The 13424-nt window shown below is 37.0% G+C and overlaps 1 pseudogene; it reads left to right on the top strand.

Moving 5' to 3' along the window:
* The first annotated feature begins 4984 nt into the window (after window positions 1–4984).
* LOC125920439 (KATNB1-like protein 1) lies at window positions 4985–6068 on the top strand (annotated as a pseudogene).
* Window positions 6069–13424: the final 7356 nt, after the last annotated feature.

Genomic DNA, 13424 nt, shown 5'->3' with positions numbered 1-13424 from the left:
CTTGAGAAGGCTCTAGTCTCTCACCTTTGGCTGATACTGATGCTCTGCCCAAGAAGGAAGTAGTGACTAAGGCAGAGTTTAACTGCATAATGGGGCATTGAAGGCATATCCCAGCATACAGGGCCCGTCAAGAAAGACTGAATGACTTAGTGGTTCAAGGCCTCTAAGGAAATATTTGTCTAATCGCTAGCTGATCACTAAGTTAATTGAGAAAAGTCCTCATTGGCTGCACATAACAAAGAACACAGGTGGAAATAGCTCAGGTAAGTCACTAAACAAACAACTTTGTCAGTGAAGTTGCAAAGTGGTGCAGCCATTTTGGAAAACACCTTGGCAGTTTCTAAAATTCTTAAAGGTAGAGTTACTTTAAGATCCAGCAATTCCATTCCTAGATATATGTCCAAGAGAAATTGAAAATCTATGTTTATACAAAATTCATACATAAACGTTCATAGCAACATTATAATAGCAAAAAGTTGGAAACAACACAAATATTCATCAACTGAAGAATGGATACAAAAATATGGTGTATCTATATAAGGGAATATTATTTGTCCATAAAAGGGACTGAAGTATTGATACCTGCTGGAACATGGATCATCTCGAAACATCACGGTAAGTGTACAAAACTAGACACAAAATTATTCCATTTGTATTAAACTTCCAGAATAGGTAAATCTAGAGAGAGAAAAGATTTGTGATTTCTAGGAGCTGGGGGGAAGTGGGAATAGGGAGTGAAAGCTTCTGGATATGGTGTTTTCTTTTGGGGTGGTGAAAATAGTCTAAAATTATATAGAGGTGAAGAATGTACAACTATGTGAAAATATTCAATTGTACACTTGAAATGGATGAATTTTATGACGTGTGCATTATAACTCAATAAAGTTGTTACAAAAAATAAAAAGGATGGAATGATAACTTTCAATGTTTGGTGTTTATAGGAAAGATAATAACTTTGGATGCAAGGGTATAAAGTTTTCCTTAAATTTTTAATATGTTTAGGGGCACCTGGCTGGCTCAGTCAGTTAAGTATCTGACTTCGTCTCAGGTCATGATCTCACCGTCCGTCTGTGGGTTCGAGCCCCATGTCGGGCTCTGTGCTGACAGCTTGGAGCCTGGAGTCTGCTTCGGATTCTGTATCTTCCCCTCTCTCTATCCCTTCCCTGCTTGCGCTCTGTCTCTCTCTCTCTCTCCTTCAAAAATAAATAAACATTAAAAAATTAAGAAAAATTTTAATATGTTGTTCAGTGAAAAGTTTCATCATTGTCTTCATTTAGGCTGCAATAACAGAAACACCATAGACAAAATATATTTCTCACTGTTCTAGAATCTGGGAAGTCCAAGATCAAGGCACCAGCAGACTATATGAAGGACCACTTCCTGGATCTTCTAACCGGTTCTCATAAGGTAGAAGGGGCAAAGGAGTTCTCTGGGGTCTCTTTTATAAGGACACTAATCTCATTTGTGGGAGCTTCAGCCTTGGGACCAGATCACCTCCCAAAGGTTGCATATCCAAAGGCCATTACATTGGGGATTAGGATTTAAACATGTGAATTTGGGGGAGACACATTCAGTCCATAGCAATAATGAAGTTACAGAGCACAATTTTTAAAAAGAATATAAAAAATAAAGTAGGGGAGATAAGGGCCCTAGGGACTAAACAAAGAGGTGGTTGAAGAAAACATCTCAGAGACATTGCATGTATGTCCCTGGTTTATATTGCCGTAAAGCTATCATGTCAGAGAAAGTAAATATGTCCAAAGTAACTTTGAAACTGGGCAAGAAATATTATTAAGATAAAAGGAGCTCACTAAGGAGATTAAAACATATGGTCCTTTCCCGTTGTTTCTTAAACTTCCAAACTTTACAAAGGCATTTGGATGATAGAACAAAGCATAAAAACAGAAAGAAAACTGAAAGGAGCCATTCACAGTAATTGAAATAGCCAAATGTAAAATGCAAATTGTCTTTAAGGCACTGGTTCTGTGCTTTGAGAATGCTTGAAGGTTTTTTAAGAGGAGCTGGAGATGGGCACGATTTATATGGATAAACAAGAGATTTAAATAAAAAAGAAACAACATGACTTTCCACTTATGTGGTACATTCAAACCACTCCTCAGATCTGAGGGCCAATTATATACATATATAAGAAAAGCTAAAGAAAACATTTGAGTGTGTTCTTTTTGTGAGAAATACATTGTAACTACAAATCAACCTCTGCATCGATCCTCATTGTCTTATATAATTATAGCATTTCTATCTGCTTTGTCCACATTACAGTCTTATTCAAAATAGTGTTCATATCAATACAGTTCCTCTTGGCCAGCTAACCTGCTGGCATTTAAACAATTTCCGGCCTTGAATATTAATCTCAGAATTATTAACAAGGAAGATTGGGGAGGTGATAGGTGAATTCACTTTTGAACAGTGGATGAAAAGCTGATATGGTCCAGGGTACGTCTTTAAAAGCAGCTTTTTGAGAGGTGGAGATAGGGCCGAAAGAAAGAGAGGTGGGCTTTGAAATCAAGCTCATGAGGGAAAGTGGCCTGTGTATTGATTCTCTATTCTTAGAGAGTAGTATCTTCTTCGTAGAGATACAGGAAAGATTAAGTAAAATGATGTTAGAATTAAGACATCAGGAAGTTCCTGGAGAAACATTTTACTCTGCCTGACTCAAGTATTTGTCAGTGGGCTGCAGGTTATAAGGAAATTCAAATTTTATCTGCCACTTCCTTCTTGCCTTTGTTCCCCACATCACTATGGAGGGGAGGGTGATTTGAGGGCTCCAGGAAACTGAGTCTATAGGTTTTTGGAGATTAGGCTATTAATAGATTGCTTTTTCTTGTAATTTAGTAAGGTGTTTGTAAACTGATGGAGACTCTATCAGTTTAACCATTTGCTTTCTGTCCTTTCCTTTGTCCTTAGGCAGCCAGGAGTGCCTGAGGAAGGTCACATGTATCCCACCCTTGGGGGGAGGGTTAATGCCAGCTTGTGCTTGGCCCTCAGCTTGCCTTATGGTCCCTCATCAACTATATTTGCCCCTCACATGTGTATAATACCTGAATGTTGACAAGTGTTTCATATTTACGTAGGATGTGGTCTGGTCTTGCTATCCTACAAAGGAAAGTTAGGTACAGAGTCGCAACAGTGGCACATATTATAGCAAATTTTCATTAATATAATTTTCATTCCTCCCTTCCAGCTCATAGGTGTCATGAGATCAGTGTATCTTCTTCCTCATCCATTGGTCTCCTAAATGCACTATGCGATCTCTGGTAGGCTGCGATACAGAATGCATATTGGTTCAGTGACTGAGATATTCAGACTAGGTATGCTTTCAGCAGGAAAGGGTACAGTCTGCCCTTACACTGGCAGAGGCAGGGGTTCTCCTGACTGCTCTACCAGGCAAAAGCTCAATGGAGGTAATGGTGACAAAGAGGTAGAAGTTTAAGTAACTGGAGTTACAGAACGTGTGTGTGTGTGTGTGTGTGTGTGTGTGTGCAGAGTGAATAATGGACCCCACAGCTTTCAGACAGAGCACCTAGAGAAACCATTCCTTTGGGAATTCTAGCTGGGGTTGGATATGCTGTTGAAACTTGGTGAGCTATCATACTATGGGGGGGCTTTTTGGCCAAGAAGCTGAAAACGTTTTATGCAGAAGGAGTGACGTGGGAGGTCTCAGTGCAGTGGAGTTATAGTATAGGTACTTTTGAGGTGGATTTAGAGCCTAACCCTTATTTCATGGCATTAATGCCTAAGAGCACGAGCCTGATTCCTGTTCAGCGGGGCCTCAAAAAGGTATTGACAGACTGGAAAGATAGATGCAAGCAGTCAAGGTCCTCTCCATACTTTTTCCAAGAATAGTATGCATGTCCAGCTGTGCACGCAAGATTTAACTTAAAATCCTGTAAGCATTTACCTACTGTGTGCCAGGTGACATTTTATCTTGTTACCTCCTCCCAGGAAACAATTTATTTATATTCATTAGGTTTGCAGAGGCTGATTTATTAAAACAGAATGGACTAAATCCTTCAGGCAAACAGAAACATTTTATAATTCTCATCCATCATTTGCTCTCTATTAGGATTTTTATAGTTTTCAAGTCAGGAGGAATAGCGAACACATTTACTACATGCCAGACACCGTTGCAAACAGCTTATACAGATTATCTCCTTTGACCTTCACACCAGCCTATTCCATAGGTACAATTATAATCCAATTTTACAGATGTGGAAACAGAGCAAGAGACACTGTCATTTAACCAAGGTCACACAGGTGCTAAGTGATGGCTCTAGGATTCAAAGTCTGTGGGCTGATTTCAAGGGAGGGACGCTTAAACTGCGGCCACACTGTCTCCCGGCACCAAGTCGCTAGCTACCTGAAGGTTTCAACTTTGGTTTTAAGTTTAGCATAGTAGTCCTCAGATTTTAATGCATTTAAGAATTAGGGCATAAGGGGTGTCTGGGTGGCTAGTTGGTTGAGTGTCCGACTTCAGCTCAGGTCATGATCTCACGGTTTGTGAGTGTGAGCCCTGAGCCGGGCTCTGTGTTGACAACTCAGAGCCTGGAGCCTGCTTTGGATTGTGTCTCCCTCTCTCTGCCCCTCCCTAGCTTGTGCTCTGTCTGTCTCTCTCTCAAAAATAAATAAACATTAAAAAAAAAAAAAAGAATTAGGGTATAGACCCAAATCAAGTTTTATAGATGATATAAAGGAATTCAAGGACAATTTTTGCCTTACTAGCTGACTTGAGAATTTAACCCTGGCAAGAAGCAATCTCACTGTAATGTGCAAAATCATAGCCAGCCTGTGAAGTAAATGTAATGTAAGTAGAAGCCAGCCCTCCCTAATAGGGTGCTTGGACATGCTAACTATCAATAACTTATCTATTCGTTTGGGCCTAGGCATTTTTTAGGTACCATTAGTGTGCCTGCGGTATTACAGTTAGTATATGAAATGCAAAATGTAAAATAAGTACTTAGAAATGTATTTTTATTGGCACGGCCCTGTTTGAATGGCTCAGAGTGGGGCTTGGCCCAGCAGCGGAGGGACGTTCTAGGCTGCCGGGCGCAGCTTGTCAGCCCCGGGGCAGGGCTGAGGTGCTGTGGTACCAAGAGACGCCGGTATTTAAGACATGATGGCATGTGAAGCCCAGAGTGTTAAAAAAAGAACTTATTGTGATACTATGGAGGCCTATTCCACCGGTCTTCCTAGAAAAAGGGTCTCTAATTTTACTAATAAGAACATGAAAGAGGGAGGTTAAGAAATCTCCAAAACAGTTGGCTGCTTACATAAATAGAACAGTTGGACAAGCTGTGAAAAGCCCAGATAAACTACGTGAGGTGATCTATCGCAGAAAGTGCATCATCCTTTTCCAAATCTTTGTTACAGAAAAAAGCAGTCCCCTAGAAGTGCGGGCTGCGACACGGCAAATAAAATGAACTGGCTTGTGCAGGCCACCCACCTGAAAAATTACGCCATGATAGTCGAACATACTTGCTTAACTCCAGTGATTCTGGTTCTTCACAGACAGAAAGCCCATCATTAAAATATAGTGGGTTTTTCTCTGAGGTTTCTCAGGACCATGAAACAATGGCACAGGTTTTGTTCAGCAGGAATAGCTTTAGCGTTCTGGAAAAAGAGAAGTATAAGTGAGCTTGTAGCTTATTTGGTAAGGATAGAAGACCTTGGAGTTGTCATGGATTGCCTTCTTGTGCTCACCAATAGTTTACAGAAGGAAAAACAATACATCTCACTTGGCTGCTGGGTAGATTTGTTACCTCTAGTCAAGTCCCTACTTAAAAGCAAATTTGACAAATATAGAATAGTTGCTTTAAATTGGCCTCAGGCAGAAATAAAAAGGTGGTGGTCAGAAATATCATCCAAATCAGAAACTATAAATGATGGACATATTCAGATTTTAAAGCAACAATTAAATGGACTATGGGAACAGGAAAATCACCTTGCTTTGCTTCCAGGATATACTGGTAACATAGCCAAGGATGTAGATGCTTATTTATTGCAGTTGCATTGAGACACAGTCTACTATAAAGAGCATTTGATTATTTAAAATGTCCCCAGACTAAGATTTAAAAAAAAAAAAAAAAAGTCTCATCTGAGAACTGTGAATTGCGCAAGAAATTGAAACCTTTTTTTTTCCTTAAAAAGCCACATACGAAACCACTAATGAAACCCTAACAATCTACGTCACACTGAAGTGGAAAAATATACAAAAGGAGCAGCTTCAACTTCAATGAGGTGAAAGTGCACAGTGAAGACTGTGGCCTTTGCTGCATTTGGGACTAATATGGTTATTTGGTAACATTGTTCAAGAGCTACTGGGTCTTAATGCAATCCTGCATAAGAATATAATTCATGCTAGGGGTGCCGGGGTGGCTCAGTCGGTTAAGCGTCCAACTTCAGTTCAGGTCATGATCTCAATTTGTGAGTTTGATCCCCGTGTCAGGCTCTGTGCTGACAGCTCAGAGCCTGGAGTCTATTTCAAATTCTGTGTCTCTCTGGCCCTCCCCAAGCTCGTGCTCTGTCTCTCTCTCTCTCTCAAACATAAATAAACATTAAAAAAATGTTCTTAATAAAAAAAAGAATATCATTGATACTATGTCAGAAAGAAGACAGGACTTATTACTAGGAATCACAATGACCAATCATTGTGACTTTTTTGAAGATTGTGTTTTATAAGAAAACACTTAAATGTGTGCAGCCATTTTCTTATTTTGAAAAGATTTTGCAAGTTTAAACTGTCATAGGAAATAATCAGTACTAAAAATCTGTTGTCCACACTGAGATACTGTGTATACAAAATGCCTTAATTACTAATAAGCCAATGTGTATGATATGAATATCTGTTTAAAAAATTAATACCAACCATGCTTCTGGCATGATAAAATTATGGAATTAAATCAGGGGTTTTCAATCAGGTAGAATATTGTTAAAACTTATTCCATACCATTTTTAAAACTTGAGAATATTTTTAGTATCTGATTTTTTTTTTGCCAGAATCGTGTCATGTATGTATGTGCTATTCCTATATAAAAGGAAAAGATGAATATATATCTGTATGAATGCTTAACTAGAAATTTCCATGTAGTTGGTTAATTTATGTTTACTTTTTATTGTATGTAGAGTTCTAATATTTTCAGTTCTGTATCATTTAAGCTTTCTTCATTTGAGTAAACTCACTAAATATTTCTAAAAAAAAGAAATGTATTTTTGTCAATATCGCCTTTTCAAGCAAGCCTTAATCACTCTTCATTAATTTATTCACTCATTTGTCCCTTTACTCTTTCTCTCCTTTCTTTCCATCTATTCATAATTCATTTGTTACTATGTGCTGGGTATGTGGACCAAACAAAGCAAAATAAAATAAAACTCAAACATGCTCAGCTTATGCCCTTCAAATGACTAAGAACCAGCTACCTTTCTCAGTAGTGCCTTCCCTCCTAGGAACATGCCTGGGTGCCTGGGTGGCTCAGTCAGTTAAGCATCTGACTCTTGATTTATGATCTCATGGTTTGTGGGTTCCAGCCCCAAAACTGGCTCTGCACTGATGGTGCAGAGCCTGCTTGGTATTTCCTCTCTCTGTCTCTCTCTACCCTTCACCTGCACATTTTCTCTCCCTCAAAAATAAATAAATAAATGAATTAATTAATAATAAATAAATAAGAAACATGCCAAATATTAATCAGTGGAACTAGGCCTTTTGCCTAAAGCCATAGAAAAATTTAAGATGCATAGAATTATGTCTTGATACTTATATTTTAGAATTCTAATGGATAAAATTGCGGCAAAATAAGAGGATTAAAATAATCTCTTTTGAATTTGGTACATGTATTTGCTTGTCATCATAACACTTTCTTTTATTGCTAAATAATAGAAATAATGTGTTTAGCTCTTAAAAACGTCCATCTGTTATCAAGCTAGGATATCTGTATTCTATTCTATGCAATTATCTGTATTCTATTTTTATGTTTCCACATTTAAAATTTCCTTAGTAAGAATTCCTGGATTTTAATTTCTAAATGTTCCAACATTACAAATAGAATTACAAAGTTTGATGCCCAAATGCTATTCTGTCCAAAAGAAAATTTCTAAGTCATGAATATTACCAGAATATTATTAAATGAATCTTGTGAGAAGAATCCAGGCCAATAGGATGAGGAAGTTCAACCTACATCTGATTCTGAAGGAAACACATTTATATTCCCTCAATGCAATAAAGTGATGCCCATTGGAAAAGATCTCCGTTAGTGGAGACAAGGATATTGTCAAGTTTTAGAAAGACATCTTAATATATTTAAAATTTTATGATGAACTTGTAGTTTGTATATCCAGGAAAATGAATGTATGACTCACGTTTTCCATATAGATAAAACAACGATCAAAATCACTGATAAGTTTATGAACAAATATATAAGCTTTTTTACTGTAGAATATACACAGTTTTGTAAAACTTAAAAAACAATTTTAAGTGATTGTTTTTAAAAAAAATTTTTTTTAACGTTTTATTTATTTTTGAGACAGAGAGAGACAGAGCATGAACGGGGGAGGGGCAGAGAGAGAGGGAGACACAGAACCGGAAGCAGGCTCCAGGCTCTGAGCCATCAGCCCAGAGCCCGACGCGGGGCTGGAACTCACGGACTGTGAGATCGTGACCTGAGCTGAAGTCCGACGCTTAACCGACTAAGCCACCCGGGCGCCCCTAAGTGATTGTTTTTTTATCAAAATAGGCATTTTCTGACAGAGAACTTAAATTGTGAGGTGGGCAAGGTAATGACAAGTTTTTTTTAATTTTTAATATTTATTCATTTTTGACAGAGACAGAGCATGAGTGAGGAGGGGCAGAGAGAGGGAGACATAGAATCTGAAGCAGGTTCCAGGCTCTGAACTGTCAGCACAGAATCCGACATGGGACTCGAATCCATGAACCATGAGATCATGACCTGAGCCAAAGTCAGACACTCAACTGACTGAGCCACCCAGGGACCCCCATACAATTTTAAACATGTAAGTGATGACAAAGGCCTATAAATTTAATTTGACTGTTTCACTAAACCACCTAATAAAATTTGGAACCCAATGGAATGTTCTTTTCCAGAGCTCTCTTTTAAAGGTGAAGAGACAAAAGAAAAGTAAGTTTTGTTTATTCCTTTTTTTAGTAATTTTTGCATTTAATAAGCATGACAATTTACAGTTCACAAAAGGTTGTTTTATATTTCTCTTTGCCACCTTAACTTCATCAAGATTTGGTGTTTCCAAACTGAACAATGGAATGTCTTAAAATATAGACATTTGGAAAGGTAATATTAATATCAATAAAAAGGATAAAAATAAAAGCAAACATAGAAGTGGAAATTTGAAGAATGACAGCGTGAAGAAAAGAATACATTAGTAGATGGAAAGAAAAATGTAGCTATTTTTTAATTTACATAAATATTGACTTTCTGAATTAGCAAAGTAAACTATGTTGATAGTAATCTGAAGTCTCAAATTTAAAGACAATGTCAACATGAAATTGATGATAATTAGGTAGTAGTATCCTAGTACATTATTATAGTATAATCAACATCTAAATCACATTGTAAAGATGAGGACTCAGATAATATGAAAGCCAAATTATTGAAACTGCGTATTTGAAGTCAAAAGTTCTTTCTTAACAGGGAAGAAATTTCTATAGTCATTGAGTAGGTGGATCCCAGAGGACTAGAAAACTACTAAAAGAGAAAAATGACCTGTCAGATAATAATTAAAATTACCTGCAGGCTTAGCATTGGTGATATACCACAATCTTTAGAATGCCATGGAGACATCTAGTAAAATACCTCTTTCTTCATAAAATCTATTTTTCAAAAGGTTACTTGATAATATTTTCCATGAAACTGTATTTCCAACTCTATATTGAAAATGAATAGATGAATGGCATTTTCTTTATTTTGAAACTGTCTTGAAAGTCAACTTTATGGAATATATTTCTTCAATAACCCAAGGAGTTAGGGGAGGAAAAAAATCAGACATGGGATGTAAATAATAACAAGTGAAGAAAATCTAACAAGTATAGAGATGAAGGAAAATTGAAGGGCAGAAATATAAATGCTGTAATTTTATCTCCACTTTTTCTCCTGAATGATGTTGAATGCAACAATTAACCTGGCACTAACCTCCACCTACACTTCCCATTGACTCAATGGGAGCTCTTTACAGAGCTACAATTATGAGCTGCACATAATACAAAACTGCTACCTTGCTCATTTACCATCTCTCCTATTCTTTAAATATTTTATCTCATCTACTAACATGAAGGTTCCACTGACGTCAAGTGCAGATATTTTGTATCTTAAGAGCTATAATGTTTATATACATCCCATATGAAAATGAAAGATAAATCTCATGTCTTTGCTTAAGATATGTCTTACACACATGAATCTTTGTCTTATATAACCACTTGTCTGAAGACAAATGGCAATCACTGTGCACTAACACATTATGATGCTGAAAGTCTCTGGTAGGAATGTTGTCCAAATAAAGACTTGGGGTAAGGAGAGGAAGATTTCTCCTACCTGATAACATAACCTCTACAGGCTCAGTGACATGTTCCATTTTTTCCTGGGTTTTGTCTCTAATCTAAAAATTGGTGTTAATAGTAATTGTAACAAGAACGACATAAGTAACTCCGTGTATGCGCCGCCATTTAAATCTCTATAGCTATTCTCTCTCCTCGCCTAGTTCATTTTCTTCAAAACATTTCGACTGAAGGAACATATCATGATTTCAAAACTCATCTGGGAATGAAGAGGTTTCCTCGATAATTTCCTAAAGCCTTTCTTAATGAGCATCTTATCCTCGGTGTAATACCATATTTTGTTTATATCCTATCCACATTAAAATTTCTCATCTCCCAATAAAGAAAATGGTAGTCAGTGCCATCAAACCAATGAATCGAGCTATAGTTTGGTGTAAAGGTCTGTATCTATAACCTCAGAATGGATTTGTTGTCTTCAAATGTGACGTGGCTAGAACATCCCTCACTGATATGGATAATTTTGACTGTTTTATCCAATTTAGAACTTGTAATCATTTTTCTGTAATAAATCTTAATATACTATTTCAAGAAGAGCCACATATGACTTTCTCACTCAAAAAGCTCTAAGGGCCTTCTGAATAAATTCTAAGTCCTGAGAGTGACTCCCAAAGCCTTCTGCAGTCCCTGCCATTCCCCTTCCCTGCCAGTTTCTTTCTCGTCTTAACATTTGTTTACTTCATGTCTTCCATGTTCTAGTAAAGTGAACTGTTTCAACAATAACACGCAAGCCATTGTTTCCTGACTCCATTTACATGCTCTGTCAGTTTAAGTAAAATGTCTTCTGATTCTATCTCCATCTAAAAAATCCTCCTATTTTTAGATACCCAGCATAAATGCCATCTCTTCTATAAAGCCTTCCATGTTCCACATAATGCTTTGTTCATATGTCTTGTATGTTGCATTTACCACACACTACCCTGTTGTGCATATAGCTGTAATCTCAAATTTAATCTCTCTGGATCTCATTTACCACTGTTGGTTAGATTTGATGTTCTTTACCATCTTTTATGGCTCAAAAATATCATTATATTTTATTTTGACTCTAGAGAAACACAGTGGATGCAACTTGTTCAATTATATATATGTCAATATCAATGTTGTCTTTTTTAAAAATAATTAGATTGCTTTCTCTCTGGGTAGACCAAATAGAGTACCGGCACATGTATTTACTAAGTAAAAGCACTTAATCTTAAGGAAAAAGAAATCAGCTTCAAACAAATATTTTAGTAGGCCTAGTATAATTTACAAAATGTTAATAATAAAAAATATAGGATTAGTATGTATTGCTTCAGACAAACGATGGCCCTCCCTATTGGAAACTCCTGGCCAGAAAGTGCGCCAGAGTTGAGTGTTCCCTCCAGCCATGTTTATTCAGTCAGATAGTCATGATGGAAAGATGACTTTCACAAGATTAGTTCAGTGCTATAGGAAGGAAATAAGGACACTAAACAATGGCTAAACCATAAACTATAGAATGTTATGATCTACTTTGAAGAACATTAAAGAAAGTAATTCACAAAGCCATTCAGAGTCCACAGTTTGGCACTTAAGGGATTCGAGATCAGAAGACCTTACAGACCCAGTCATTCAGTGAACGCAGGAGAAAAATCCCTCTAAGACTGACTGAACCTGGACCTATATCCACTTTTATCAACTCTATAAAATAGTTGCTTCAGATAGTCTCTACTCTTCCCAGACCGACTTTTATCTCAACAGATGGGCTTGTTTCCTACATCATTGAAATCATAGAAGCCTTGCAGTGGGAGCTTTGCCAATCACTTCACAAACTCTACAAACCTGCCTGCAACAGCTTCTATTCTCTTCTCTTATTAAGACCTATCTAGCCACCTATTCTCTGGATCCCTCTTACCTTCTCCTGCCCTCTTGATAACCATATGCTACCTATTATTGTTTCTCCTGTATCTTCAACCTTCCATCCCTGGTAGCTACTTCTCCCTTAAAAGTATTTAAATATGCTCAAGGATTTCCCTTAACACACCATAAATATTTCATCTTTGGAGAAGTTTTTTCTGAATCCCCAGATTGGTTTAGGTTATAGACTCATTGCACCATGTACTTTCCTTAATAGCATTTATAACTTTTTAAATTGAAAAATAATTCAATAAATACCAATTAATTCCAGTAGGGTACTTGTTGTCTTAAAAACTGCTTTATCATCAAGGCTTAGCACATGGTAATCACTTGACATGAAACCACAGAATGAATGAATGTATTTTCCTCTCTCTCTCTCTCTCTCTCTCTCTCTCTCTCTCACACACACACACCCTTCTGAAACAAATGGCTTGCATAAGTACTTGTAATAAAATTTTCTCCTAAGCTTTAAAAGAAGCACCAATATGTTGATTGTTTTAGTATTTGCAGAGTGGTATAGGAAGGTGTGGTAGAGAGAGAAAAGAGGAAAGAGTCCGTGGTGGTGGTCACTGTTTACTCTGAATTGCCCATATACACGGACACCCATTCCCTTGGGAGGCCTTCCCCTGTATTTTCCAGGGATCAGGGAAAACAAGTGCCACTGCTTATTAAAACAACTGTATACGAAAGTATGCCTTACATTAAAGCTCCCCATTCATTTTTCTGTATTATCTCTTTAATATATAATTATTTGTGATAATGTATGACAGCAATTCATTTGCAAAGTTCAAAACTAACTTTAGTATAGAAATTCAAAAGTGAATATTTATGTACACACCTACATATACATGCAACACACACACACACATGGTTAAAGTGGAAACCAAATAGAGATTAAAATAAAAATACTAGTAGTCTTTTAGGATAGAGATGATTTTTGTAACTCTGTATAAATACC

This window comes from Panthera uncia, chromosome B4 (genome assembly GCF_023721935.1).
Source record: "Panthera uncia isolate 11264 chromosome B4, Puncia_PCG_1.0, whole genome shotgun sequence".
Taxonomy (NCBI): Eukaryota; Metazoa; Chordata; class Mammalia; order Carnivora; family Felidae; genus Panthera; species Panthera uncia.
Note: the sequence above shows the minus strand (reverse complement) of the source record. Positions and strands in the feature narration are given on the sequence as shown.